The sequence below is a fragment of the Pan paniscus genome, chromosome 17 (assembly GCF_029289425.2).
Source record: "Pan paniscus chromosome 17, NHGRI_mPanPan1-v2.0_pri, whole genome shotgun sequence".
In the NCBI taxonomy this organism is placed as follows: Eukaryota; Metazoa; Chordata; class Mammalia; order Primates; family Hominidae; genus Pan; species Pan paniscus.
The window spans coordinates 65611474-65636516 of record NC_073266.2 but is presented as its reverse complement, the minus strand read 5'-3'; the positions used below and the strand labels follow the sequence as shown (position 1 = coordinate 65636516).

At 47.0% G+C, this 25043-nt stretch overlaps 1 protein-coding gene across 4 annotated transcripts in view; it reads left to right on the top strand.

Annotated features, from left to right (window-relative positions):
* The window catches only part of ZBTB7C (zinc finger and BTB domain containing 7C), a 386078-nt gene that overhangs the window by 303566 nt on the left and 57469 nt on the right, over positions 1-25043 (top strand). The window lies entirely within an intron of this gene.

Genomic DNA, 25043 nt, shown 5'->3' with positions numbered 1-25043 from the left:
TGTCTTTTTTGAAAATAGAGCATTTGTTTTCCCTTTTTAATAAATACCTTTTGTAGTGCATGCTCTTTGTTGGGCATATAGGAAATGCACCTCCACAGCCCTTGCCCCCTCCCTCCTCTGCAGGCCCTGCCTCAGCCCCCTCCCTTGTCACTCGGCTGTCTTTCCTCCCCCTTGTCTTACCACGCATGCACTGTTTTGTGTGTGTGTGGTTGTTGCAACACCTTCATGATAATATTGTTCACAAATTTTCTATCTCACTTTTTTGCTCATCTTCGTAAGCGTTTTCAAGTTAGAAACCATCCATAAGCACTATTTTTAAGGGCAAAAGTCATGTGTCATGTCTGGATCTTTCCAGTTCTAGAAAGATCTGAAAGGGAAAGGGCAGAAGTCATGTGTCACGTCTAGATCTTTCCAGTTCTAGAAAGATCTGAAAGGGAAAGGGCAGAAGTCATGTGCCATGTCTAGATCTTTCCAGTTCTAGAAAGGGAAAGGGCTCTAGAGAGGCACAAACTCCAGGTATTCAAAATTGGGAACCCGAAGGCAGGGGCAGGGCTGGCCTGGATGGGGGTCTTTCCACTCAGGGTCTGCAGTGCTTGCATTCCCTTCGATGTGTTCTCCCTTGGGCCTCATTAGGCCTGTGACAGCCGCCACCAGCCTGGGTTCTTAGCAACACCCCAAGGCCATTGCTAGGGATCGCAACCCCCACCCTCACCCCACAACTGGGAGCTGTGTGGTCTTGCTTCTCTCTTCCTTCTCTAAGCTCTCCTCCTCCAGGAAGTCTCCCTGCTTCAGCATCCTCTGAAAAATGTCTCCTGCCAGGGCTTTGTTCATAGCTCAGAGCCCCCCTTCCTTACCCCCGAGTGCTCCACTCTCCCCACTTTTTCATACAGTTTCAAGGACATTTAACAACTTTACTAATGCACAGATTCCATATAAAGGAGCAAGTTCCCAATCATTGAGAAGATAAAAGGTGACACAAGGCCTGGAATAGGACAGAAGAGGTGGAGGTCCTAAGCCCCAAGCCCCAGAAGGCCCTTCCCACACAGTAAGAGCTGGATAAACATGGCTTAGAAAAACAGTGCCAGCCAAGCAGAATGGCTCATGCCTGTAATTCCAATACTTTGAGAGGCTGAGGTGGGAGGATCGCTTGAAGCCAGGAGATCAGCCTGGGCAACAAAGCAAGACCCTGTCTCTACAGGAATACAAAAAATAAGAAAATTAGCTGGGCATAATGGTACATGCCTGTAGTCCTAACTATCTGGGAGGCTGAGGTAGGAGGATCACTTGAGCCCAGGAGTTTAGAGGCTGCAGTGAGCTACGATTGTGCCACTGCACTCCAGCCTGGGCGACAGAGTGAGACCCTATCTCAAAAACAAGGTAGGGGCAGGGAAGCCTCTGTTTCCCCAGGGTGTTTGTCTGGCGGTTGGTTCTGAGCCCTCTGGAGTACTTCCTGCCTGTGGTCGCTGCTGATCCTCCCACTCACCTCCCCGCCCTCGCCACATGTTCATTTAACTTGCCGAAGCTCATTCTTGGTCGACCCTGGTATAGAGAAGAGAGGGCACCAGGCAAGGAGCCTGGGAACCCGAGGTCTGGCCCAGTGCTTACAGACTCACTGTGGGCAAGTCCTGTCCCATGCATGAGTCTCAGTTTCCTCCCTGTAAAATAGGGCCATTAGAATAGATGAGCCTTGAGGTCCTTCCAGCTGCCTGAATCTCCCCTCTCCTGGTTCTCTTGGGAGACCAGCCTCAGACGCCATGCGAAGGAATGACTTTCTAATGGAATTTCACATGCCCTGACAGATAGTTGGGGGGAAGATTTTATCTTCATGAGGGGAGAAAGAAGGGGTGTCATTTGGCTGGGCATAAAATCAATCCCTGGGAACCTCTGGCTTCTTTTGAGAGCGAGGAAGGATAAGGGGCTAAGGAAATCATGGCTCTGCAGCTACTCTCCAGATAGCACTGGTTCCGGGTAACCTGCCCTCACTTCACTGGGCACCTGTGGAGTTCTCCTAGGCACCATCTCAGCACTTGAGACAAGCTCGTGCCTGAGCTCCAGGGGTGACCCCAGATTGTTATTTGACCCCACAGCGGGGAAGGGTACGCTGTCCAGGCAGGTTCCCATGTGTTCTCTGGGAGCACCAGAGTGGGCTGCAAGGAGGCCAGCCCTGCCCCGCCCACTACCCGGTTCTCCTCCCAGAGGCCACCTCTGGCCTCCATCCAAGCCTTCTTATCTCCACTTTCTTATCACCAGAAACATCTCCAGGTTCCTTTTCCCTCCAGGCTGCCTGGAGATGTCGGTGACCTCCAGGAATCTTCTTTCCAGCCTGCTGTGTGCCTGGCAGTGCTGTGTTAGTGCCTGTCCCCTGGCTGGTCCCAGCCTTCCTCCCTCTCCTCTTCCTCTTCTTCCCTCTTTCTTCTTCCTGGGCCCTTCTCCCACCTCTCCTCTCCCCTCCTCCTTCTGGACCTTGCTTTTTCAGCCCTTCTCCCATTGCCTTTCACCCTCCTCCCATCCCTCCTCACTCCTCCTCAATCTTCCTCTACCCCTGCTCTCCTCCTCCCTTCCTCCTGAACCTTCCTAACCCCTCCTCCACCTTCTCCCCTCCTTCTCAATCCTCCTCCCTCCTGACCTCCCTTCCTCCCTCTCCTGACGGTTCTGCCCTTCTCTCCAATGCCCCTCCCCACATTCTCCACCTCCCCTCTCTCTTCCCCTCTCTCCTCCCCTCTCTCCTTTCCTCCCTCCTTCCCTCCCTCCTTCCCTCCCTCCTTCCCTCCCTCTGTCCTATCCCTGTGGTAAACTTCGCATCCTGATATTTAAACCTCCACTCGTTTCCTGGTTCAGCTGAGGCTCTGATTCCAATTATATCACCTTCATCCTTGCAAACAGACAATTCCGGGCAGCCTGAGCTTGCTGAGCCTGGTATATAGAACCTCCTTCCTCCTCTCCCAGCCCCTTCCCTGCAGTTTGCAGATGGGAAGCCAAAGAGGTCCCATTCCCCACCCCATTCCCCACCCCGCTGCAGAACCCCCTTCTTCCCTGGTTCTTTCCAATGCTAAGATGGTTTTATTGCAAGCTGGTGGCTCTCTCTGAATTGAGCCAAATACCCATGTTCACAGTTTGCCTGGGGGATATTTTTTTAGCAGCTTTATTGAGGTATGACTGATGTAGAATGAACCTCCCATATTTAGAGTGTAGTTTGATAGGTTTTGACACTTGTAGATACTCATAAAACCATTACAACAATTAGATAGTGAACAAATACAGCACCCCTCAAGTTACCTCCTGCCCCTCTTCTGACTCCCCACCCATAACAAGGGGAATAGTTTTAAATACACTTCTTTTGAGTTTTTGTTTTTTTGCTTGTACCATCTTCTCTACCAACTTTCATTCATTATAATAGGGTTTGGGTCCTTTGTTTTGTTTTACAGCTGTCCCTAGCCTGTGTACATGTCTTGGATTCTTTCAGTTAAATATTGCCTTTTTCTTTTTTTTTTTTTTTTTTTTCTTGCCACTTTTGGAAATGCACGTTCCCCTAGGAGGAGGCAAACACTAAGTCTATACTACTGGGGCTGAAGGAGCTTGTCAGGGGCTTGCTGAAGATGAGATGCTGGAAAGAGGAGGGGGTTCATGCAGAAGGAAGGAGAATGCTAGCAGGGAAGAGCTGAAGCTAGAATTGTTCAATCCCTCCCAGTGTGGTGCGGGGACAGCCACCAAGGCCAGGGTGGAGTTTGGGGAGCAGGCAGCTTCCTGCAGTCTGCACTCTGCCTGCCTGGCATTACCACATTAGGATTGCCATTTAGTGAAATGTTTCCCATTTCTCTGTAGTCTGGTTCAGGTCATAGGACGTGTTATCAGGATTTTTAGTAGTAGTAGCATTATTTGGTTCTAAAACATGAGACCATAGAAAGACTAGTCTGACGGTATTCTTAATGCAGTGCACCTTTTTAAATTAGCATTTGGAGTTGTATATTGAGACACAAGATGTCAGGCAGCGGTATGCTGGAGCCAGGTATTGCGAGTGCAATAGCAACAGCAAGTTGTTAAATTTCAGTTTTGTGAACCAGGAGTATTTACACCGTGGAATTTAGCACATTCTACACACCAGGCAGGGCTTTCCCTCTCTCAGCAGCAACCCTCCCCACACCCATCTACCTTTTTTTTTTTTTTTTTTTTTTTTTTGAGACTTAGTTTTTAGGTTTTCACCAGCACACCACTGAGCAGGACTAGAAGAAACCTCTGAGATCACCAGAGGCAATGCCATGCCCCTCACTCCCTGGAGCAGTACCCCCTCCAGGGGCATTTGGAAAGTATATTGAATAGGGGGCATGTTTGGAATTGTCCCACCACTGGGAGGCACTACTGGTATTAATCATGTCAGGGCCATGGATGATAAATGTCCTACAAGGCCTGGTACGATCCCATATGCCCCAAGATTATTGCACCTGAGGTGCAATAGTGCCTCTGTTGAGAAGCACTGAGATTCTTTACCAAGCTCTGGGCATTGTAAATGAGGTTCAGAGAGTCTGATTCAATTCAGTCAAAGTATATCAGGCACGAAGAGGAATGACACTTAGCTCTGCCTTCCCATGGGCCTGAAATCACTTTGCTATTTGAAGGTCTGCAGTGGGCACAGGAACCAAGGTTGCCCATATTCTAAATCCTTTTCCTGACTCTTCTCACATTGGCAGAATTGGGGGTCATGGGGTGGCTTGTCTTCTGAGGAGAGGACAGAAACGAAAGGACTGGAGCATACACCCTTTGCAAACACTCTGGACAAGGTTTAACCCCGTGGGGGCAGCTGTCCTGTTGAAAGACATCCCCTGCAGAGCCACAGAGGCAGGGATCAGTATGTTTCCCATGGTGAGCACTGTGGGAGTTTGTCTGTAGCAGAGGTCAGTGCGGCATTATCCTGAAACAGCTGGGTGTGGGCCCTTCTGATATAAGACCCACACCCAGCCACCTGGCGCTTCAGGGCTTGCCTGCCCAGGGCCTGGGAGGCACTGCACGATGGCCCCACACACTGCTGGCTTGACTCCTTGTTCTTTGTACTCCCACATGTCCTGCTTGGGGGATGGACCACCCAGTGAAACCTGGAGCTTGCTACCTGATGGGAGAGTCTGGCTTAGGAGGGCATTTCGGTCTCCCTGTTGCTTGCTTCTTTTGCATCCTCATAGCAAAGAAAAAGAAAGAGAACAGCATCTTCTATTACAGCTAACGATTACTAAATGCCTTCTATATGCCTTTTACATGCCAGGCACTGGCTGGGATGGATGGATGGATACATACATATGTACATACATACATACATACAACTTTACTGAGATGTAATTCACAGAATGTCTTAGTCCATTTGCATTGCTATAAAGGAATACCTGAAGCTAGACAATTTATAGAGAAAAGAGGTTGATTTAGCTCATAGTTCTACAAGCTGTGCAAGGAGCATGGTGCCATCATCTGCTTCTGGGGAGAGTCTCAGGAAACTTCCACTCATGGTGGAAGAGGAAGGGGAGCTGGCATCACATCATGAGAGGAAGGAAGCAGGAGAGAGAGAGGAGAGGAAGGTGCCAGGCTCTTTTTAACAATCAGATCTTGAGGAAACTAATAGAGTGAGAACTCACTCATTACCTGGAGGACAGCACTAAGCCGTTCATGAGGGATCTGTCCCCCGACCCAAATGTCTCATACCAAACCCCACTTCTAACATTGGAGGTCAAATTTCCACATGAGATTTCGGTGGGCCAGATACCCAAACTATATGACGTACCATGCAACCCACTCATTAAAAGTGTGCCATTCAAAGTTTTTAGTATATTCGCAGTTTGCAACCATCCCCACAACCATTTTTAGGACATATTCATCACCTTGAAAAGAAACCCCATGCCCATTAGCAGTTACTCCCCCATTTCCCTCTAACCTGCACCCTCAACCCCTGGCAATGATTAATCTACTTTATGTCTCTATAGATTGGCCTATTCTGGATATTTCATAGAAGTTGAATCATATAATATGTGGTCCTTGGTGGCTGGCCTCTTTCACTTAGCATAATGATTTCAGGGTTCCTCCATGTTGTAGCATGGAACAGTGCTTCATTCCTTCTTATTGCCAAATAATATCCCAATGTATGGATCTACCATATTTTGTTTATCCATTCACCAGTTGATGGATATTTGAGTTGTTTCTACTTTGGGGCTCTTACAAATAATGCTGCTATAAACATTTGTGCACAGGTTTTTATGGGGATGTAAGTTTTCATTTCTCTTGGGTGTGCACCTAGGAGTGAGATTGCTAGGTCGTTCTACCTTACATATATTTTCATCAATTTTTCCCCAAGTTGCCAAAGCAGCTGTCTTTGTCCCTGAAAGGTAAAGAAATTTTTGTTGCTGGGGATGGATTCAGACCCATGTTGTGTAACTCCCTCCTATGCCTCCGTCTTTGTCCTACTCTAGGTTAGAATCTTCTGGATCCTGGAGGGGCCAATAGTAACTTGTCCCTAAGCCTTCTTTTCTCTCAATTTAACAATCCGTGATACTTTTGTCTTTGCCAGAGCCCTTGGTTGTTGTTTTTCCCTGAATCTTTGTCTTCCTGGTGGGACCAGACCTGACGTCTCATTTTTCTTACTGGGAATGTGCTTTTCTGACCTTTGCATGTCTTAGGCTGGTCTGTGACCCCCTAGCACCCCATCACTTTTTTCTGATCGATAGATAGATAGATAGATAATATAAAATATATATAATATATATTATATATAAGATATATATAATATAAAATATATATATATAATATATGCACACCTTCCCTGTCTTATATTTGCCTTTCCTGCCTCTCTTCTTTATAAATGTCATCAGTTGAATTGAATTCTGATAAAATTGAAAACCAAACAACAGGGCTGTGAATGCGGACTCCCTTTTTGAAAGGCTGGCTTCCCTTCTTCACATGTATTTTTGCAAATCTAGTGAGGGTTGTTGACTACACCTGTATGAGATATAAATGCAATGTAGCCACAGGCCCTCACATGTATTCCCTTCCTGCCTTCATCCTCCACCTTGAGCCATTGCTCTCCTTGGATGCAAACCTCTGTCTGTTTAGGGCAACCTCATCACATCTCCTGGTTTTGATAACCACTCTCCATTTTGTCTGGCATAAAATAGTTACCATGGGTTACTCTTTCATAGTTCAGCATGCCCTGTCTACTTTCTCCAAGAGGACTAGGTTAGTTACTTTTTTTTTTTTTTTTTTTTTTTTTGAGGGAGGATCTCACTCTGTCACCCAGCCTGGAGTGCAATGGAGCAATTGCAGCTCACTACAACTTCAAACTTGTGGGCTCAAGTGATCTTCCCACCTCAGCCTTTTGAGTAGCTAGAACTACAGGTGTGCACTACCATACTAGGCTATTTTTTTAACTTTTTGTAAATACGAAGGTCTAGCTATGTTGCCCAGGCTGGTCTCAAACTCTTGGCCTTAAGCGATCCTGTTACCTTGGCCTCCCAAAGTTCTGGAACTACAGCTGCGAGCCACTGCACCCTGCCGTTAGGTTAGCTAATTCTTTCAGCCAATGTTTACTGAGCATCTCCCAGGCTAGTGTGGTTGTGCCTGTACTATTAATGCATGGCATTTTGATGATGACATGACAGTAACTGTGATGATGACCAATTCCTGTTGCTACCTGTGCTTTTTTAGAATTAGCAGCTGATTTTAGGATGACCTCCTTCAGCGCCTCAATGTCAGAAGCTGTCAGTGTGAGAAGCTTTTTTTAGCAGTTTGTTTTTAAAACCTATTTTTTAAGACTAACCTCTTGATCTTTTTTTCTGTTTTCAAAATAAAGAGTACATGTTGGCATGTCTACTTATTTAAGAAGGATCTCCTGGTATTAGACAGGCAGCTTGGTTTCCTGGGATTTCCATGGCCAGAGATGTCAGTCATGCAGAGAGAGCGAACCAGCCATCCTGGTCTAGTGGGAGTCTTGTCAGCACATTTACATTTGCCAAGTCATGTAGGGCACACTGAATTTAGAATAAATGAGAGACCAGATGGTTAGACTTCCAATATAATGCTGAGTCCATACCGGTTGGTAACACTTACAAGCTCTGCAACTTCAAACAAGTTACTTAACCTTTGCCTCAGTTTCCTCATCTGTAAACTAGGCATAATAGTATCTACTTGATGGGGATGCTGTGAGTGTTAAATGAAAAGCATGTCTAAACTGCTTAGAACAGTGCCTGGCACAGTGTGAGTGTTTTATAGCAGCTGCTTAGAAAATCAAAGCCTCACTGAGCACTGGAAACGTGGTCAGTCCCAGTCAAGATGAGCTGTAAGATGTGGTGTGAAAAAAAGCAATATCAAATGTCTCACTAATCATTTTTAAAATGTTGATTACATATTGAGATGATAATATTTTGGAATACTGATTTAAACATATAGGTTGTTTAAATTCACCTGTTTACTTTGACTATTAAGTGTGGCTGCTGGAACATTTACAATTATGCGTGTGGCTCACATTCTATTTCTTTTGGATGGTACTGGTCTGGATCAATAAAAAGGAGCATACAATGATTGGCAAAATCTTGAGCATTCAGCCTGAGAACGCCAAGGGTAGAATCAGGTGCCACACAGGCAGGCAGCTCTGAGAATGCTTGTAGGAAGCCAGAGGAAGGAGGAAGATGGTTGGGTGCCTGGTGAAGGGAGGGTTCCGGAGAGGCCAGGGACTGGGCTGGGCCTGTGGGCTAGCTCCTTCCCCAGGGAGCAAGGAGGAGTCAGAGAGGGCTGAGGACAAGGCTACTGTGCCCAGTAGTGTGGCGACAGATCAGAAACCTGTGTAGTGATGCACGAGGAGCCCAGAACAGCCTACAACCTGCCTTCCCCGTTCCCCACTACGGCACAGTGTTTCCAGCCCCCCAACCAGTCCCCTACCGCCCCTACAGGCAGGGCCCTCCTCCCTCTTAGGTTCTCAGAGAGGCTCATCTGCATCCCCCTTCCCAGGCTCCGGCTTGATTTGCGACCTTGTTTTCCAAAGGCAAGCCTGCCTCCCCCTCCCCCATTCCCCAGGGGGTTGCTTCAGCCTCCATTACCAAACCCTGTGACAAGAAATGCGGCCCCCTTATTAAAATAATGTAATGTCTAACTAAAATAGAAACCCCGGATAACAGTTTTTGATGTTTTAATGACTGGGCTCATTAGACAGACTTCCCACTTAAAGTGTCTGTCTAGCAATTAAGGCTAAAAAAATCATAAATGATGACCACACCTTTTGTGGCTTAATGGTTACTCTGAAGGCTGGTCTTATTATCTCGGCGATACAGTCTGTGATAAAAAAGAATTTAAGATACTCTCCCAAGATTTATTTCCCCATTAGCAAGCTGGAGGAGGAAGGTTAAGAGTACTCTTAAGGTCAGAACTGGAAAGGGAGCGGGAGAATAATAAGATGCCTAGAATTTTCCTCTGGCAGAACCAGCCTCCTCTTCACCCCGTGGGGAGGTCCTGCTCACCGAGGGGCTTAACTTTTGCCTGTCACAGGCAAGTCTGTGAATCGTTACTCCAAGTGACCTCAAGCAGTTTATTTAGTTAATTGTCAAGATCGCGGGCTGAACTGTAGAATCATCTGCTTCCACTAAATTATTTCCAATTCTAATCTGCTGACGATACAGGAAAGTAGAAAAGGGAGCACTTGATGAGAACAACCTGGGAGAATGCATCCAACTCCCCCAAACCAAATGTCCAGGAGAGGGGGCGTTGACAGAGAAGAGTGAAGGAAAGCACAACCCAGTCATCTGCTGCTGCCAGAGAAGTGGGAGTGTGGGTGCCCCACTCCAGGAGTGGCTCTGGGCTCAGCCTGCTAAGGAGGTCGCTGTTAAGGCTGCAGTCCAGCAGGTTAAAGGAGACACAGCTAATTTAAAAGGGAACTGTGTTCAGAAATACGTCTGGGGGAGGCACTTTGAGCCTTTTATTAGGTTTGTCTTAAGTGAGAAATGGTATTTGGACAACTGAGGCCGTTAACAGAGCCTCTGTACCTGTCCTGGTGGGTGGGGAAAGGCTGCCAGCCACCTGGGGATGGATGGGTGATAACCCACCTCCTTGTCTGAGGGGCCAATTGAGAACCAGCTGGGACCGCCTGAGCCCCATTGCCCACCTCAGCCAGCAGGAGCGATTGGTGGGGGCTGCACCCTGCCAGTTCATTGTCAGGAGTCACACTTAAGTACCAAACTTGCACAGTCCCTCTCCCTGCAACCTCTCACACGCCTTTGGTAGAGCAGGTGGGCCTGGAGGTTCCAAAGGTATGCATGAGGGAGGGGGTGCTGGGTGGTTGCAGAGTTTAATCTAAAGCCAAGGTGAGAGTGGAAGCCCACTTAAATACTAGCTAGATATTGGGGAAAGCCTGCAGAGTCAGTGGTAAGCTACTGGAAATGTGCTGTTTCAGTAACTTTCAGCACTTGCCTATTATATACTAAGCATCTTTTCTGTGCCAGACATTGTGCTAGGATAAATTGTGTGAAAGATGAGACAACATGCGTCACATTTTCTTTTCTTTGGAGAACACTGATGCCCCTTCCTAAAACCACTTATCAGAGTGGTGTTATTTACCACTAGGGCCTGCCTCGCAATTAATAAAGCATTTTATAGGCACTCACTTATTCCTGGCAACAGTTCTTTGCAAAGGACAACTATTGTGAATCCTATTTTATTGATAAGGCAGCTGAGGCAGTAACAGTGTAATACTTAGAATTTGGGGGATGCAAATGAGAATCAACCCATGTCAACTGGCTTAAGCAAAATAGAATGTGTATTGGCTACTTAATGCAATGATCAGTGGATAGGGTCAGACTCAGGTGCCACTGCCTCTGCTCAGCAAACTCAGGACTCAGGTTTCTTTGTCTCCTGGCTTTGCTCTCCACATTGATTGGCTTCATTTACCGGTCTACAAAGTGGCAAGATGGCAGCAACAGGAATAGCCTCATGGCCTCTCCAATTTCAGTGCCGCAGGAAAAAGAGAACATCTCTTGCTGGTTGTGTAAGATCAAACCTTAGGATTAGCTGTGCTTGAGCCTGATTGGCTGTCCTATGTCACATGTCCATCCCTGAGCCAATCCCTGTAATCAGAGAATGGAACTCATTGGTTGGTTTATGCCTGATCACAGGCTTCATCCCAGGAACCAGATATGCATACCACAGGGACCCGGATGGGAGCAGGGAATCCACAGAAGGAAATTAGACGGGTAGAATGGATTCGAGGAAACCAAAGCACAATAACATTCAGTAGAGAGGGTGCACTGGTGACAAAGCCAGTCCTGGAAACCGAGACCATCTGAGTCACTTGGCTGTTTCCCCAAGCCACACAGGGAACTGGGAGGCAGAGGAAGAACAAGCATCCTAGCTCTAGCCACGGCCAACTTTTGGCTTTGTTTAGTATCCCTTCTAGAGCATTCTAAACAACAGCACTGAGAAAGGCCTCTGAGACCCAGAGTCAGCCGGGTAAAATGTGATTAGGAAGACACCAAGAATGCTGGATCCATCCCCATACAGTGACCTGGTCCATAGAGGCTGCTGGCGTCTCCCTCACACCTGGAGTGCATCCTGTACATCTCTGCCTGGGGAAATCCACTCATTGTTCAAGTCCATGTTCAAAAGACCCCGTCAGAGTGAATCACTCCCTCTCATGTTCTCCTTATTGTACTCCTTTGAACTCTCACCCATCACAAATGTTAGGCTAGCCAATAGTTTGTGGGGGTTTTGTTTGTTTGTTTTTGCCAATAGATTTTTAGTTTGTCTGCTAACTTGGCTCAATTGGTAGTGACTGCCAGGTGATGGATTCTGAGTCTTAGCAGAACGACTGCTGTCATTGATTAGTGATGCCTGCTGAGAGAGGCTGGGTGGTAACACAGGTATTATATTAGTGAAGATGCTTTTGTAAGTAAAAAAAAAAAAAAGATGCTTGTAAGTAAAGACAGCCAACTCAAGGTAGCTTAAGCTGAAAATGCCGTTTATTATGAGGATACAAAGGTTTGTTACAGGTCTTAAAAGCAGAAAATGTGCTACAGCCAGACCTTGTGAGAGACTGGAGCCGGGAAAGCTATGGGCAACCAACTAGGTCCTCACTGGTTGTCTATCCACGCTGGGCGCCGTAGCTCGCGCCTGTAATCCCAGCACTTTGGGAGGCCAAGGCAGGTAGATTACCTGAGGTCAGGAATTAGAGACCAGCCTGGCCAACGTGGTGAAACCCCGTCTCTACTAAAAATACAAAAATTAGCTGGGCATGGTGGCACACGCCTGTAGTCCCAGCTACTCAGGAGGCTGAAGCAGGAGAATGCCTTGAACCCAGGAGGCAGAGGTTGCAGTGAACCGAGATCGTGCCACCGCACTCCAGCCTGGGCGACAGAGCAAGACTCTGTCTCAATAATAATAATAATAATAATAATAACAACAACAACAATAATAAAAGTTGTCTTTCCTGCTGGGACCATATGCTCTCTCATCTTGACTTCTCTCTATACAACTGATTACTCACTTCCTATCTACAGACAAGCTGTCTTTGATTTTCCTTGCACAGGGTGGAAGATGGTCACACAAGATCCATATTCATATGGCCATCAGTCACATGTAGAGGTCTCAGCTAGCGTAGCTTAAGTCAGTTACCTACCACTGATCCAATCAACTATGTTCAGTGAGTGGGGTTCCTTTATAACTAGGGGAACCCTATGTGAGAAGAGAGGAAACAGTTTTCAGGAAAAGAAGATCATCAAGGGCTGGACAGACCCTCTAAAAGGAAGCTCCTTTCTAATTATTCCATGTATTTGCGACCATGCCTTGATAGTAGTAGCAGTGGCCATAGGAATAATAGCAGTAGCAATAGTGGTGATGATGGTGCCAGGAGCAAAGACAGAGAAATTAAAAAAACTCAGACTTCCCTTTTGGGACTTGCAATCTAGCAGGGGAAAATGACTTCGACCCAACACAAACTTTGATAACTGTTGAAAAAGAAGTTCCTGGTAGGGACAGGATCATTGAGTCAAATCAGCCCACCACACTCCTTTGCTCTCTCTTCACCATTTCTTTCAGATTCCACACAATGCTTATTCATAAGCTTCATGATCACGTGGAGATTCAGACTTATGACCGAAAGTGAGAGCATCTTTTCACCTGTCCCCTCCCCCTGTGACTCCCACCCCTCCACAGCAGTGCAGTAGTTGCCCCAGCAACAGCTTGGAGCAGAGCACATTAGTTCGATATCCAGCCAGCCCTCTGCCCTCTCTCTTTGCCATCTCCCTGTCAAACGTTGTCACATCCTGGTAATTATTTTAAAAGAAAAGAGAAACTATAAGGATAAAGTCATACTGGAGCACAGGAAGCAATCAGTGGCCACCCTGATGTCATCAGGATGCCCATTTCCTTTCCCGCTAAGTGCCCTGCCCAGAAAGCGCATTAAGAATCATAGAATGGTGCCCTGAGCATTTCAGAGCTTTCATAAAAAGTCACAGCTCAGCTTGTGACCATCTTGAAGGGATCAGGCCTGTGATTCCGTTTTCTTCCTCTCTTGCTTGCATTCACACTCTCTTAAAAAGCCCCAATGCCTATTTTTTGGTTTTCTAATCAGATGCTTGCAATTGGCACTTTTCCCTTTTTCCTTTTCCTGCTAAAATAACATAACTGTGTTTACTTGCCTGAACTAAAGGAAACTTCTATAAAAGAGCTGGGCGGGTATTCAGAGGACCAAGAACCTGAGCCCCCGATAACGGCAGAGCTGCAGGTGCAATAGCTCAGTGACAGAAATTTCCAGGAGAAAGGGCAGCTTTGAAGAGAGGTTGGTGACAGCCGTCGCTGCCTGCTTGCAGCCTCCTTGCCTGATTGAAATATGGCTTCCCATACGTTACTGGGTTCCACATAAGAGGTTACCAGCTGTTTATCAGTTCACAAGCCAGGGGACTTTGCCCATCTGGCTACTCAGGGGAATCGAGGGTAGGAGACGGCCATCTGTCCCTCAGCCGTGGGTTACAGGAGAACCCTTCAACAAGACCGTCATTCATCCATTCTCTCACCCAATAACCATTTATTTATTTTATTTTATTTTATTTTATTTATTTTTTGAGACAGAGACTCACTGTGTCACCCAGGCTGGAGTGCAATGGTGCAATCTCGGCTCATTGCAATCTCTACCTCCCAGGTTCAAGTGATTCTCCTGCCTCAGCCTCTGGAGTAGCTAGGATGACAAGGGTGTGCCACCACCCCTGGCTAATTTTTGTATTTTTATTAGAGATGAAATTTCACCATGTTGACCAGGCTGGTCTCAAACCCCTGACTTCAGGTGATCAACCTGCCTCGGCCTCCCAAAGTGCTGGGATTAATTACATGGGTGGCATGAGCCACCGCGCCCGGCCCAGTAATCATTTATTGACATCCCTGCTGGCCAACCCTGCTCCAGGGCTCTCCTCTCAAATAGGCAGCTTGTTCTTTCTTGCTCTGACCACCAGACTTCTGGCTTGAAGGATAGTTTAGGTCTATAAATGGCCTTGACCTTGCAGACCTCTGTTCTCACCTCTATGTAAAATGGCCATCGTGCTTGCCATGGAACTGCCTCAAAGTGGCCATGAGAATTCAAGGACTCCTTATTTTTCTCCAGACCTAAGAATGTGTCTGAGTTCTGATGCATGGCATTTGGGGAGTATTAAGATCACCTGTTATATTGCCAAAGTTCAAATTCCCACCTGGTTACTACCAGGAGGGAATTGGGGGAGATTTTTGCAGCAAATTCACCTGCCCCAGAGTGAGAAGAATAACCCAGAAATGCCTTGCCAGGTTGAAAAGTGCTGTGAAGTGTGGTTGAAAACACAATTACTGTCTCTCAGGCAGGGCAGCTAATATATGAGCATGGTTGGACGCTGCCTTTTATCACCTTGACTGCTGTTTCCCCAGAGCTGCATCCAGGTAGAACCATTCAGCTCCATGCTCCCTTTTTCGTTTCAAAGTGTTCCATTTTAATGAAACAGATATGAGGTCAGGGAACAGAAGTCACTTAAGAAGTAAATGCATATGCAAACCACTGTGTAACTCACTGCAGTTGAAAATGCAGTAAAACCTTGATTAAGTGTACCCCAAGTAACCAGAACTCTCAATTAACTAGGATTTATTTCTTAGAATTCTGCTTTTAGGGAAAAAGTGTATGATAAAGGGGAGAAAAAAAATGTCCTCTCAGAATTTTTTTTTAAACTACTTCCAAGGTCTGCCTGAACTCAATCTACCTTCTACCTAATCTCCCTTTCCTTCTTCACATCCACCTGAAAACCTACAGGATGAAAGCTGATGTCCAGAGTGATCATCCTAAAATGTGTAATGTCTGTTTGACTCTCTCGTTTTACAGAAGAGGGCCTGAGATCAAGAGGTGTAGTTACTTTCCCTAAGACACATAGCTGGGGGTAACCAGAAGCAAAGTCCCTTAGGTGCTCGTCAAATGCTACAACTGTGGCATGCCACCACCCCCAACATTAGCTGCCCAGTCTTGGGTAGTCACTGAAATAGTTGCACATGAGCTAAAACCCGGAGAAGAAATAATGAGAGGGACTCAGCCAGATGATATCATTATCCAGGCAGCTGTGACCACATTACCCATCAGGTCAGTACCATCTGACTTTGGGACAGCAGTTGAACAGTAGCCAGAATAAAGTGCAATGGCCATTTAAATTAGCCACCCTTTGGGTTTTGGTTATAATAAACAAGGTTATTAATCTTTTTTTTTTTTCGAGGCGGAGTCTCACTCTGTCGCCCAGGCTGGAGTGCAGTGGCGTGATCTCAGCTCACTGCAAGCTCCGCCTCCCGGGTTCACACCATTCTTCTGCCTCAGCCTCCCAAGTAGCTGGGACTACAGGCACCTGCCACTATGCCCAGCTAATTTTTTTGTATTTTTTTAGTAGAGACGGGGTTTCACCGTGTTAGCCAGGATGGTCTCGATCTCCTGACCTCATGATCTACCCGCTTTGGCCTCCCAAAGTGCTGGGATTACAGGTGTGAGCCACCGCGCCTGGCCGAAGCCTATTAATCTTTTAAAAATTTTAAAAACCAAGATGCTGCCTGGCATGGCCTCCTAGTGAAGACTTTTCTGACTTACCTGGGCAGTTTGTTGCCTCTTCTGTGAACTCCTGTGTTTACATCAAGATGAATCTCTATGCGTGTTTTTGTTTTGTTTTGTTTTGTTTTAATCACGGCTGCCCTTAAGGCCAGGCTTAGAATAGGCAGTCACTTACATAGCTGGATTGTGGGCCATCAGGAGGACAACCCTCTCTCTGCTCTGGCCTCAAATATTCACTTTTTCTTGCTCAGCCTTAGAGGTGTCTTAAATTCCACTCCGAGTCATTCATAGAAACTTTTTGGATTTCAGCAGATCTGGGTCAGTCCTGAGCCTGCTTACCCTCAGATGCCCTCAGATATCTTCCCTGCTCTGCATGTTAGGGGCTGCCCTGCCAGTGGCATTGCCAGTAGGATTCTGGCTAGGCTTGGCCAGGGGGAGGGCTAGAGCGAGCTTGAGGCAGGAGGGCAGGAAGAAGGGAGAAACCGGATATCTTCCCCCTACCACCACGTCAGGTGGCATCTCCACCACGGCTGAGTCTACTCTGTGGGCCCAGCTCCCTTACCCTAGTTCTGGTACCGGCAGGAAAGCCCAGTCAGTGCTCTGTTAATACAGTCTCCCCTCTTCTACTCTCACAGCTTTCTGTTAATCGTGAGTTCCCTCACATGAGTCCCCACATTACATTCTCTCTGTTGAATTACCTGGTCCTAACTGGCCCCCGGGCACTTGCAGGATCCCTGTAGAAATGCAAAACCCCTGTATGCCTCCATCCTCAGTGTTTAGTGGAAGTATACCAGGGTATTTCATGGCTTTCCTTCGGCAAGCAAGGCTCAGCAAAAGTTTGATCTATCAGCCTTTATCTACCTGATAAGAACCTAGAGTTAATCAGTCAACCAAAAAGCCAGTTAAAGCAGAGATCAGAAACCAAAGCTGCATGAATAACTTACAAATCTTATTTTAACTTCGCACTTAGAAATGTACACTTCTCCACCAGTCTTTCGAGGTGGGTCAAGGCCTTTCATCTGCATATGAGTCTAGTGGTTAGGGTTCCCCCTCTATTCTTCTGGCGTAAACCATCCCCATAAGGACTCTTCTGTGGTTTCTAGAATGGATTTATTAAAGTGGTATGAGAACTTAAAGACAGATGCAAAGCGTATTTGAGTGCAAAATCCTTCTAGGTTTCCAGTTTGCTTTCCAATATTGTATTATCTCCTCCACACCCAATTCAACAGCATTTTTTAAGTGATTCACCTTTGAGTATATCAATTTAGTCTTCATGAAAACTTCAACTTGCTTTCTTTTTGTACTTCAATTTCATCAGTTTACATGATATTTAAATTGTGAAGAACAATAACCAGTACAACTGGCATAAACAGGTTTGGGCCCAGCGCAGCTGCTCCTTACCAGGCATGCAGCTCAGCTAATGGGTACAGGGGCGTTGGGGCATACCAGAGCAAGGCTGGTAGCCTCCAGGGTTCACAACGTGTTAAGTTCATTACATTTGCCAAGGGGATGGGAAGTGTTGACTAATGCTGTGAGCCTAGTAAGTGGAAGTGGCACTCCTCCTGTAATTTCCGCCAGGGCTCTGTGTCTGGAAGTGTCGACCCACTATGGAGAAACAAGCGCTTGGGCTGATTGGGTGGATGGTGCCCTTATTATTGCAATATCAGCATGTTAATGATTCTCAGAATGACATCTGCTGCCACAGATTCTATGATTGACATCCACACCCTGCATCTTTGCCAAGGTTCTTCTTCCTGTGTCCTCATCTCTCCACCACTTGACCCAGGACTGGAGGAGTTGGGTGTGAAGAGAAGCACTGGCCTAAGTGTGAATACACAGAGCACTGGACTCTGCCAAATGGGACAAACGGAGGCCACTGAGTGGCCTCTGAAGGTATCATTGGACAATGATGAAGTGGCACCTTTCTTAAGGACCCACAATGGGTGAGATGGGCAGAGTCTTCCAGCCCAGAACTCAGAAAACATCAGTAGGGTCCTGTCAGGAAGATTAGAGCTCTGGCCTGCTAGACTCTGCCTCGCTGTCCGAAGCTGTCTCCTCACCTGCACAGTGAAGGAGCTGGGCCAAGCAGTCCTAAGATTTCCCTCAGCTGTTACAGCCAATGTGTCTAAAAGCTCTAATGAATGAGACCCACCCTGGAAATGCTTACAGTCATGAGCTGTCCGATACAATAACCATGAGCTGTCTGTAGATATCAAGTGCTTGAAATGTGAACACCCCAAGTTCTGTTGCACTGTGAATGTAAAATGCACACTGGATTTCAAAAACTTAGTTTAAAAAAGAACATACAATTTCTTATTATTGATACATCTCAAAACAATATTTAGGGCCAAGCATGGTGGCTCATGCCTACAATCCCAGCACTTTGGGAGGCCAAGATGGGAGGATCACTTGGGGCCAGGAGTTTGAGACCAGCCTGGGCAACATAACAAGACCCTGTCTCTACAAAAAAAAAAAATTATCCGGGCATAGTGGCACATGCCTGTAGTCCCAGCTACTCGGGAGGCTGAGGTGAGGATCATTTGAGCCCAGGAGTTTGAGGCTGCAGTGAGCTATGATCACACCACTGTACTCCAGCCTGGGTGACAGAGCGAGACCCTGTCTTTTAAAAAAACAAAACAGAAACACCAGTATTTGGCATATATTGGATTAAAATATATTGTTAAAATTAGTTTCCCTTTTTTTTCTTTTCCTTTTTATCATAGCTACCAGACAATTTTTAAATTGCATAGGTGGCTCACAGTGTATTTCTATTGGACAGTTCTGTTCGAGAGAGAAGCTGCACAAAGAGATAACCGGCACTCAGGCCACCTCTGCTTCAGGAGTTAAGAGAGGAAAGAGCACCGTGGGCTGGAGCCATCTGACAAGGGGTTGGAGGCAGTGGAACTGGAAGGTAGATGGGTCTGATTCTGGTAAGACAGGCAAGGGGTGGGTCTGTCTGGCCTGGGTCCAGCACAGTGGGGAGCAGGATCCCATCCTGCAGCCAAGTGCCTGGCCGGCCAACTTTTCTGGAAGTGAAGGCTTTGGTAGGGACCATGGGAAGTTAAGGCTGGACAGATAGGCCTGGGTCATGCTGAGCATTCATGGTCTCAGCCTCTGTCCACTTCCGCAGAACTCATCCCCAGTCCTCTGCTTCTCTCTCTGTTGGTGCTGATGCTCAGCCCAGCTAGAGGCCCACAGCAGGGAGAAGTAGCTGACGGAGGACTTGGTTTGTTCTTCCTGCCTTGCTTGTCTATAAGGCCTGCAGACAGCGATTATTCAGGAAAGTGCAGGATCGCATCTGGAAGTCTGTAGGTGTCCTTGCAAAGGACTTTTAACTCCCTGGGCAAGAATTCCCTTTGATAGCGATTGGAACCCCAGGATTAGGCAGGAGAGCCAAGCACCGAAGCCCCCTGGTAGAGCTCTGCCACACACACGCCACCCGTGTCCCTGGCACTCACACCTCATTTGTCCTTGGTACACAGCGACAGTCCCTGTGACTGGCCCAGCACCTGCTACGCTCTCACCTTTCCCTTTTATGATCTGAGAAAATCCGGGGACTCACAGGAAAAACCACATGCTGTCTCTGGCTGTGGGTGTTTTCCTGGCACTTCCCGCGATGGGTCCCACCTTATGGGAACCTTCCTGAGCACTGGCCTCTGGCCAAGGGTGGGAAGGGCATGGAACTACCCACCTCACTGCCCTGCCACGGGCCACACTCCCACCTCCTGCACCCAGTTCTGAATCCCAGAACTATCCTTGCTGGTCTTGGGAAGAGAGGAACGCTATGAAGGGCCAGTGTCAACCCTGCGTGATTGGCAGACTCACCCAGCGGGCTTTTAAACCATAGCCAGGCCTGACCCCATCTCCAGAGTCTGATTAATTAAGCCACAGCAGCCAGTTTGTTTGTTTGTTTGTTTAGGCTTTCTATCATGGAGAACAACTGTTTAGGTTCAGGACAAAACTTTATCATCTTGCACCTCAAAGTGTGGCCCTTGAACCAGAAGCATCTGGTGTCACCTGGAAGCTAATCAGAAATGCAGACTTTTAGGCCCCACCCCATTCCTCTTGAGTCAGAATACACATTTTAGTGAGAGCCCCATGTGAGCGGTGTGCGTAGTACCATGTGAGAAACTCCACTGGAGTGGACATCAGAATCACCCGGGGAGTTGGGGCAACTGGAAATCTAGGGCCCCACTTTCTGAACCTGACTCTTCTTTTTTTTTTTTTTTTTTTTGGAGATGGAGTCTTGAGTCTCGCTCTGTCACCCAGGCTGTAGTGCAGTGGTGTGATCTCGGCTCTCTGCACCCTCTGCCTCCCGGGTTCAAGCGATTCTCCTGCCTCAGCCTCCCAAGCAGCTGGGATTATACAGGCGCCCACCACCACACCCGGCTAATTTTTTGTATTTTTAGCAGAGACGAGGTTTCACCATGTTGGCCAGGCTGGTTTCGAACTCCTGACCTCAAGTGATCCACCCGCCTCAGCCTCCCAAAGTGTAGGATTACAGGCGTGAGCCACTGCACCCGGCCTAAACTTGACTCTTAGAGGTCCATGGTTGGGAGCAGGAATCCTCACTAAATCAGCAATTCAGATTATTCTAATTAATTGGAATAATTAGTTTAGGGCTTTGTCTTTTCAAAATAATTTTCTCTCCTGTGTGATCAGTAAACCGGGCTCAGGGAGGGTGCATGCACACTGCCACCAGATAAGTTGTGGTTTCAATTCAGCACTCTTGCATCCAAGTATCTTTAGTGGCTGCCCATTGCCTACCAAATTAAGGTCAAATTCTGCAGCCTCACATTGAGGAAGCTCCCTAATTTGACCCCCTGCCCACTGCCAAGTCCACACCCATAATTTCCTTCTTTTTTTTTTTATTTTTATTTTTTTTCTGAGACAGAGTTGCGCTCTGTTGCCCAGGCTGAAGTGCAGTAGCGCAATCTCTGCTCACTGCAACCTCCACCTTCCAGGTTTGAGCGATTCTCGTGCCTCAGCCTCCTGAGTAGCTGGGATTACAGGTATGCACCACCACACCCGGCTAATTTTTTGTATTTTTAGTAGATACAGGGTTTCACCATGTTGGCCAGGCTGGTCTTGAACTCCTGACCTCAAGTGATCCACCCACCTTTGCCTCCCAAAGTGCTGGGATTATAGGTGTGAGCCACTGAGGCTGGCCAGTTTCCTTCTGTTAATGTATCCAACCAGCCAAAATGGAACCACTTGATCAGCTGAGCGCATTGTCTATATTCATTTTTTTGTTCCTTTGTTTATACAGTTGTGTTTTTTTGTTTCTTTGACTAGAGCGTATATCCTTCTCCTTCTCTGCCTAAAACTTATCCATACCTAAATATTGTTCATCCCTCAAGGCCTGTTTCTTTGACAGCCCAGACTTAGAGCAATGTGTCCCTCCTTTGAGCTCCTGAAGGGCCAGCTGAAGATTCTGTCATTTGGTTGGTGGAGGCCAAGGTAACTGGAGTCTATGGAGTCCTTTCTTATTTCGGGGGGCCTGAGTTCTTTCTCCCCTGTTAGACTGTGACACTAAACAAAGCCACAGACAAAAGCTTTATGCTTTTATTGTGGCACTGCTGTCTTCCTGACCCCCTTTAGCACTGTGGCTTGTGCATGGTCAGGGCTTTGTCGATATTTGATTGAAGGTGGATATGGAGGATAAAATTTGGGTTACAAGGATGTTAGTGTGATGCTGATCACATATACTTGTGTACTTATGTATTAATATAAAGCTACTGTTTTAGTCTTTTCGAAAGTAAGCACTAGCTTTAAAGAATGAAAGGAAAGAATGAGGTTAAATTGAGGAAAAGGCTAAGGCAATTCAGGAAGAAATAAGAATAATATGGAAAAATGCCCCCCCACCCACTTTTAAAAGTAAGTAACCATCCTTTATTTTTTATTTATTTTAGAGAAAGGGTCTCGTTCTGTTGCCCAGGTGAGCCTGGAGTGCAGTAGTACAGTCACAGCTCACTGCAGCCTCAAACTCTTGGGCTCAAGAGGTGTTCCTGCCTCAGCCTCCCAAGTAGTCGGGACTACAGGTACATGACACTGTGCCCAGCTAATTTTTTTTTCTTTTTAATTTTTTTCTAGAGATGGGGTTTTGCTTTATTGCACCGGTTGGTCTTAAACTCCTAGCTTTGGAGGATTTTTCCTGCCTCAGCCTCCCCAGGTGTGGGGATTACTACAAGAGTGATTACCATGCCTGGCCATAAATGCCTCCTTTGGCCTCTGCCAGACCAGGGTCACAGCTCTGATCACTTGGAATCAAATCTGAGAAGTGGGAGAGTAATGAGCATAAGAACATAGCTTATTGGGAATGCAAAAGGTCTGTAAGTCTCCCTGGCCCTAGCCAGCAGGAATTGTGTTTTAAGGGAACACTGTGTTCAACATTTTCACATTCTCTTAGAAACTCCAGTGTCTTACTTGTCATGAGACAACACTGGAGCTTTCCTGCCTCTTGCCTTTGTTCATAGAATTCAGATGCCCTCCTTGCTTTTGGATGCTCTCATTGCCTTCTCCAGGCCCAGGAGCACAGTGAGCACTCAATAGCAGGCAACCAAGGCTGAGGATCCAGTGCTGGAAGACTTGAAGTCAGTTTCAACCTCTCCTACTATGTGCACAATCCTGGGCAGATCACCTCACATTTCTGACTTTCAGTGTTCTCATCTGGAAAATGAGGATCATTATAGTTACTTCTCAGAATCGCTGGGAGGAGTACTGAAAAACAATATATGTTAACCCTTTAGCACAGCGCCTTGTAGGAAGTAAGCACTCAACAAACGGTAGCTATTATTATTAATATTTGCAAAATGGGAATAACAAGGCCCACTCCAGCACAGAATTCGATTAAATAAATTGTATTAAATTTAAATAAGATGGTAAACATACAAGCATTTGCAAAGTTTAAAGCCTGTTGCACATCACACATTCGTTCACTTTATAATTAGTACTAAGCCTGCTCAGCCTGCTGCAAGAAGATCAAGGACACACAAGGCAGAGCCCTCAGAATCCAGGAAGGGAGATAAAGTTCACTTGCATCTCCAAGGCTGCAGAGAAGGAAAGATGACTTCTCCCTGAACAGGCGGTACTCTTTACTGAGAACCCTGAAGTGTGGGTTCCATTGTGGTGGATGAGACAGGACTCTGGAGGGGATGAGAGTAGGAAGGCATTCCAGGCAACAGAGAGGCTTGTGTGAGCAATGGGACCATACACAGGGTGTTAGGGAAACAGAAAATGATCTAGATTATGGAACATGGGGTGCCGCTTTACAGGGCAGTAGGTAGAAATGCAGGCTCTGGAGCCTGCCTTCTGAAATTCAGTTTCAACTCTACCATCTCCTAGCTGTGTGACCTTGAGTATATTTCTTAACCTCTCTGTGCCTCAATGTCCTCACCTATAAAATGGGGATGATAATAATAGTATCTACCTTATGAGGTTGTTGTGAGGATTAAATGAGATAATACATACTCTTGGATCTGTACAGTGGGGCACAGTCTAAGAACTTGGTGATTTCTTCCTGTGGTTAGTGGGGAACAGCAGAGAGAAAAAGAAAAGCCCAGGAAGCAGACAGGGGCAGAATGAATGCCAGGTTCAGGAACTGTCCTTCAGGACGAAGGTGGGGACCTGTCAAAGGTGATTGAACAAGAGAGTGACATGATCCAAGTTGCTTGTAAGAAGATGAGTCAGCCAGCAATGTTCAGAGTAAGCCAGCTCAGGGAGAGAGGAGAGGTGGCTCCGCTGCCCAGCCTGTGGCTGAGATGGCCTAGGCATGGTCAGGCAGGGATCCTGGAGAAGGAACCAGAGCCCCTCAGAGGCCTCCCACCAGAGCCACAGTCACTGAATCTGCTGCTGGAGCCAGGCAGGGCCCCTGGCCAGGCAGGGAGGGGTCTCTGAAGATTCCAGACATTTATTCGTCCCAGAGTCTGTGTGGTCACCATTCCTTACAGTGAGCCCAAAGCCCAGTTCTTCATGACCAACACTCAGTTTTCCCCTGAAGATATTTACTATTAGATAATAATGATAGCTAATGTTTATTGAGTACTTCCTGCCAGCCAGGAATTGTTCTAAGTACTCATAGTATTAACTCTTTTAATCCTCACAACAACCCTAGGATGTAGAATTGACTCATACTCCCCACTTGACAGAGGAGGAAACTGAGGCACACAGACGTTCAGTCACTTGCTCAGAGTCACACAGCTAATGAGTAGCAGAGCAGGGATCCAAACCCTGGTCTAGGGCTGCCTTTTCATGTCTTCTACTCCTTGTCAGTTCATGTTTGTCAGGCAGAAAAAAATCATGTCTTATTTGAGCCTGTGACAAACGTCTCTAGTGAGGAGACTTCTCCTGGGGGAGAGGTAATGGGCCCCTTTGGGTAGGCACCACAAGGTAAACATGCTTGGGTGACGAAATGGGGCCTTTCCCTCCCTCTTGCTCACCCTCCTCTCCCCAGCATACTCCCAGCTCTACCTCCAAAGCCTGCTCTCAGGACAGAGCCTAAGGCCCCTTGAAAGCAAGGTCTGTGTCTTCTTCGCCTTTTTACCTACCCCCACCCGCCCTGCCGTAAAGCCCAGCAGAGGACCAGGCTCAAGGTAGGCCCTTGAGTTCAGCTGAGTTGATCTGGATGAACTCATCCATACTGAGATGTAATTGACTGATAAGATGTTAATGACACCATTCCCGGGGGCTGGGCATTTTAATGTGGGCTAAAGTACAGGTTTGGCTTGCCCCAAAGGAATGAAGGTTTGATTGTGGAATGATGGGCATCAGTCAGCGGGGAAGCTTCAGGGGTCAGTAGGAGTGACAGAGGTTCACTGAACAGAGGTTCAGACAAAGGGGTTCGGGTGACAGAGTCCCTCTCTGGCTCCCAGATACCATACCCCATACAAGCAGCCACCATTTCTGTCTCTGCCTTGCCAAGTGCTTCAAACTCAACATACTTACCAGGTCCTGAGGTGCATGAGACCCATGCTAACCCCTGAGGAGGGCAAGAAGTGGG